This window comes from Capsicum annuum, unplaced genomic scaffold, assembly GCF_002878395.1.
Source record: "Capsicum annuum cultivar UCD-10X-F1 unplaced genomic scaffold, UCD10Xv1.1 ctg4243, whole genome shotgun sequence".
Taxonomy (NCBI): domain Eukaryota; kingdom Viridiplantae; phylum Streptophyta; class Magnoliopsida; order Solanales; family Solanaceae; genus Capsicum; species Capsicum annuum.
The window spans coordinates 1-5,779 of record NW_025849830.1 but is presented as its reverse complement, the minus strand read 5'-3'; the positions used below and the strand labels follow the sequence as shown (position 1 = coordinate 5,779).

At 44.6% G+C, this 5,779-nt stretch overlaps 1 non-coding gene across 1 annotated transcript; it reads left to right on the top strand.

Moving 5' to 3' along the window:
• The first annotated feature begins 2,110 nt into the window (after positions 1 to 2,110).
• LOC124891920 lies at positions 2,111 to 2,266 on the top strand. The gene has a single exon (XR_007049953.1). It is a non-coding gene; the product is annotated as a 5.8S ribosomal RNA (ribosomal RNA).
• Positions 2,267 to 5,779: the final 3,513 nt, after the last annotated feature.

The window sequence follows — 5,779 nt, the reverse complement described above, 5'->3', positions numbered from 1 at the left end:
CCTACCCCTCGTGCCCCATCCGCGATATTCGTTGGGGGGGCCTATGTATTTTTTGTAAACAAAAACGACTCTCGGCAACAGTGGCACCGTGCACCAAAGCACCGTGGAACCAAGGCACCATGGCACCATGGCACCGGACAACAAGACACTATGGCACCATGGCAGAGTGGCACGAAGGCACCAAGGAACCGTGGCACCATGGCACAAAGGCACCATCGCTCAATGGCTCTATGTCACCAAAGTATCGTGGCGCCATGGAACCGTGGCACCAAGGCACCGTGCCACTGTGACACTGTGGCACCATGGCACCAAGGCACCAAGGCACTAAGGCACTGTGGCACCGTGGTACCATGGCTCCATGGCACTCGGATAACCGTAGTAATTCTAGAGCTAATACGTGCAATAAAACCCGACTTTTGGAAGGGATGCATTTATTAGATAAAAGGTCAACGCGGGCTCTGGCCGTTGCTGCGATGATTCATAATAACTCAACGGATCGCATGGCCATCGTGCCTGCGATGCATCAGTCAAATTTCTATCCTATCAAGTTTTGATGGTAGGATAGTGGCCTAAAATGGTGGTGACGGGTGACGGAGAATTAGGGTTCTATTTTGGAGAAGGAGCCTGAGAAACGGCTTCCACATCCAAGGAAGGCAGCAGGCGTGCAAATTATCCAATCCTGACATGGGGAGATAGTGACAATAAATAATAATACCGGGCTCAGTGAGTCTGGTAATTGGAATGAGTAAAATCTAAATCCCTTAAGGTCAATCCATTGGAGTGAGAGTCTAGTGCCAGCAGCCGCAGTAATTCTAGCACCAATAGCGTATATTTAAGTTGTTGCAGTTAAAAAGATTGAAGTTGGACTTTAGGATTGGCCAGCCGATCCACTATGATGTGCATTGGTCGTCTAATCCCTTCTATCGGCGATGCGCTCCTGGCCTTCACTGGCCGGGTCGTGCCTCCGGCGCTGTTAATTTGATGAAATTAGAGTGATTAAGGCCAGCCTACGCTCTGTATACATTAGCATGGGATAACATTATATGATTTCAGTCTTATTACGTTGTCCTTCAGGATCGAAGTAATGATTGATAGGGACAGTCAGGGGCATTTGTATTTTATAAATAGAGGTGAAATTATTGGATTTATGAAATACGAACAAGTACGAAAGCATTTTCCAAGGATGTTTTCATTAATCAAGAACAAAAGTTGGGGGCTCGAAGGCGATCAGATACCGTCCTAGTCTCAATTATAAATGATGTCGAACAGGGATTGGTGGATGTTGCTTTTAGGACTTCGCCGGTACCATATGAGAAATCAAAGTTTTTGGGTTCCGGGGGGAGTATGGTGGCAAGGCTGAAACTTAAAGAAATTGATAAAAGGGCACTATCAGGAGTGGAGCCGTCGGCTTAATTTAACTCAACCCGAGGAAACTTACCAGGTCTAGACATAGTAAGGATTGAAACACTAAGAGCTCTTTCTTGATTCTATGGGTGGTGGTGCTTGGCCGTTCTTAGTTGGTGGAGCAATTTCTCTTGTTAATTCCATTAACCAACGAAACCTCAGCCTTCTATCTATCTATGCGGAGGTATCCCTTCGCGTCCATCATCTTAGAGGGACTACGGCCTTTTAGGCTACAGAAGTTTGACGCAATAACAGGTCTGTGATGCCCTTAGATGTTCAACGAGTTTATAGCCTTGGTCGAACGGCTCGGGTAATCTTTGACCTTTATTGTAATGGGGATAGATCATTGCAATTGTTGGTTTTCTACGATGAATTCCTAGTAAGCGCGAGTCAGCAGCTCGTGTTGACTACGTTCCTGCCCTTTGTACACACCACCCGTTCCTCCTACCGATTGAATGATCTGATGAAATGTACGAATTGCAGTGAAGTGGGTGGTTCGATGCCCGTGACGTCGTGAAATTTCCATTGAACCTTAGCGCCAATGAATACTTAAATCCGTGTGGGGTGCTACGGCACTCTGCACGAGCGCCTACCCCTTGTCCCCAATATGGAAAGTGCCAAGGAATACTTAAATCAAAAGCCTACCCCTTGCGCCCCATCCGCGACGTGCGTTGGGGGGACCTATGCTTCTTTTGTAAACAAAAATGACTCTCGGCAACAGATATCTCGATGCTCGCATCGATAAAGAATGTAGCAAAATGCGATACTTTGTGTGAATTGTAGAATCCCATGAACCATAGAGTATTTGAATACAAGTTGCGCCCGAAGCCATTAGGCCAAGGGCACGTCTGCTTGGGTGTTATGCATTGCGTCGCCCCCCTCTCATCATGCCTTAATAATGGGGTTCGCTGTTGTCGTAGGGCGGATACTAGCCTCTCATGCACCTCGAGCTTGCGACTGGCCTAAATTAGAGTCCTCGTCGATGGATATCGCAGAAAGTGGTGGTTGTATCTCAACTCTTATTGTTGTCGCGGCTATAGCCCATCGCGCGTCTGGACTCCAGGACCCTTTTGCCCTTAGGCACTCCGACCGCGACCCCAGGTCAGGCGGGATTACCCATTGAGTTTAAGAATATCAATAAGCGGAGGAAAAGAAACTTACAAGGATTGCCTTAGTAACGGCGAGCGAACTGGGAACAACCCAGCCTTAGAATCGGGCAACTCCGTCATTCGAATTATAGTTCTGAGAAGAATCCTCAGCGGTGGACCAGGCCCAAGTCCCCTAGAAGGGGGCGCCAGAGAGGTTGAGATCCCCATTATGGCCGGACCCTATCAGACCATGAGGCACTATTTGCGAGTCGGGTTGTTTGGGAATGCATGCCAAATCGGGCTGTGAATTCTGTCCAAGGCTTAATATGAGCGACAAACCGATAGCAAACAAGTACCGCGAGGGAAAGATGTAAAAAACCAGCGTAGGTTGGGGGAGTCCGAAGATCGGGCTCCTGATACGCTTGTGGAACACCATCTCCTCAATTGTGACAGGAAGCGCGCCCCTCCAGAGTGCTTCGAAATCAGCGAGCTATGAACACTGGCCTGTGGGCTCCCCATTTGATCCGTCTTGAAAAACAGACCAAAGAGTCTGACATGTGTGCGAGTCAATGGGCGAGTAAACCCATAAGGCGTAAAGAAGCTGATTGGTGGTGTCCCCCCAAGGGGTGCACTACGGACCGACCTTGATCTTCTGAGAAGGGTTCGAGTCTGAGCATACTTGTCAGGACTCGAAAGATAGTGACCTATGCCTAAGCGGGACAAAGCCAGAGGAAACTCTGGAAGAGCACCGCATGTCACGTGGTGTCCGGTGGACTACCGACTGCCATTGAAAATCCAGAGGACCAAATATCATCTATGCCCATTCTACTGATAACCACATCAGGTCTCCAAGGGGAACAACCTCTGGTCGATGGAATAATATAGGCATGGGAAGTCGGTAAAATAGATCCGTAACTTCTGGAAAAGGATTGGCACTGAGGGTTGACATGAGGGTCCCAGTCCCGAACCCATCATCTGTCGGTGGAATACTTGAGTAGCTCCCACAGTGAGAGCGGGTCGCCACGTGCTGGTCGGGGGATGGACTGGGAACGGTTCCTTCGGGGGCCTTTCCCGCGCGTCAAACAGCAAACTCAGAACTGGTATAGACAAGGGGAATCCGATTGTTTAATTAAAACAAATCATTGTGATACGCCCAAATTACAACTCTCATTAGAAAGTGTAAGCGGTCGCTGTCAAATATAGAACCCAACTTGGTTGGGTGTCGAATCCCACAGGGAATACTATGATCACTAAGTATTGCGATTAATATTAGACTGTCGATCGAAGGTTCCAAGATAAGGGGGTTTGGTTTAAGTGCACAATAATATTATCAGTGTAACGATGAGATGATATGTGTAATTATATTTGATCACAGAGAATGACAAGTTAGGGTTATGTCCACCTTGTAGCTTCTACTTCTCTATTAACTATGAGTAATACGGATTTTATAAATGCATGCACTTATAGAGAGACGTATTCTAATTCTAAATCCAAATGTTTTTCAACTATTAAGGATTTATTCACCTTAGTTCTTTCGAATCCAAAGTGTGCAACAAATTGTACGAACTCTCTCAGAAGTTAATCCTGCTAGGGCATTAACGTGTAAAATAGAGGTTGGAAACCCTATTATCTCGTCACACTCTCTTTTCCAAACAGTAACTTTTCTATCGAACAAGTTATTGCTATAATGGCACATTCCCTTTGTTTGCAACCATGAGAATTCAATAAAAATGAAGAGAGTAATGATATAAGTGGATTAACACATTATAAATTCAAAAACCCATAGCAATAGAGAGTATATTACAAGGTTTCCAAAACCCTAACAGATAAACATAGCTACTCATGAATAAAACAGAAATCAACATAGAAATATTCATCATACCAAAACATAGAACGATCTTGGTGATGAAGGTGACTAGCGAAATTAAGAGAGAAACATGTTTCTCTCTCTCTGTCCTTAAACTAAGCCTCTTTCTCTTGTTTTCAAAATAATACAGAATGTCCAATAATGAACTAAAAATTCTGCAATCATGCTTTTAATAACATCCTTCTCTAATAAATTGCTACTGCATCCTTAACTATTTAAAAATAATGAGTTTGCCCGGGAAAAAGTTCCCATACATCACATTCAGTCCAAGAGCTTCTTTCCTTTTTATGTGAAGTTTTTCTTTGCTGTCCACAGGTCCCCAAAGTGCTGAAATCTTCCTCATTACCACCTGAAAAGCATGCTAATCACATAGGTCAGCTCACTTAACTAAAAATAGACTAAAAGTGCAAGAATTATGTATTTTATCCTCAAAACATAGCTAAAACATGGGTAAGTTATGGTGCTTAGACGTATAAATACGCCCAACATCACATTGCGAGGGTCCCAACGGATGTTCACGCATTGTGATTTCTGCCTAGTGATCTGAATGTCAAAGTGAAGAAATTCAACCAAGAGCGGGTAAATGGCGGGAGTAACTATGACTATCTTAAGGTAGCCAAATACCTCATCATCTAATTATTGACGTGTATGAATGGACGGGATTCCCACTATCCCAGTCTACTATCCAGTAAAACCACAGCCAAAAGAACGGGCTTGGCAGAATCAGCGGGCAAAGAAGACCCTCTTGAGCTTGACTCTACTTCGACTTTGTAAAATAAATTGAGAGGTGTAGTATAAGTGGGATACGAAAGGCGAAAGTGAAATACCACTACTTTTAACATTATTTTACTTATTTCGTAAATTAGAAGCGGTGCACTACCCCTCTTTTTGTACCCAAGCCTCGCTCTGCAGGTCGATCTGGGCGAAAGACATTGTCAGGTGGGGATTTTGGCTGGGGCAGCACATCTGTTAAAAGATAATGTAGGTGTCCTAAGATGAGCTCAACAAGAACAGAAATATCATGTGGAACAGAAGGGTAAAAGCTCGTTTGATTCTGATTTACAGTACGAATACAAACCATAAAAGCGTGGCCTAATGATCCTTTAGACTTTCAGAATTCGAAACTAGAGGTGTCAAAAAAGTGTTAACACACGGATAACTGGCCTGTTGCAGCTAAGCGTTCATAGCGACGTTGCTTTTTAATTTTTTGATTTGGGCTCTTCCGATCATTGTGAAGCAGAATTCACCAAGTGTTGGACTGTTCACCCACCAATAAGGAACGTGAGCTAGGTTTAGACCGTCCTGATATAGGTTAGATTTTCCCTACTATGACAGTATCGCAGTAGTAATTCAACCTAGTATGGGAGGAAACATTGATTCATACAATTTGTTATCGTGCTTGGTCGAAAAGCCAGTTACG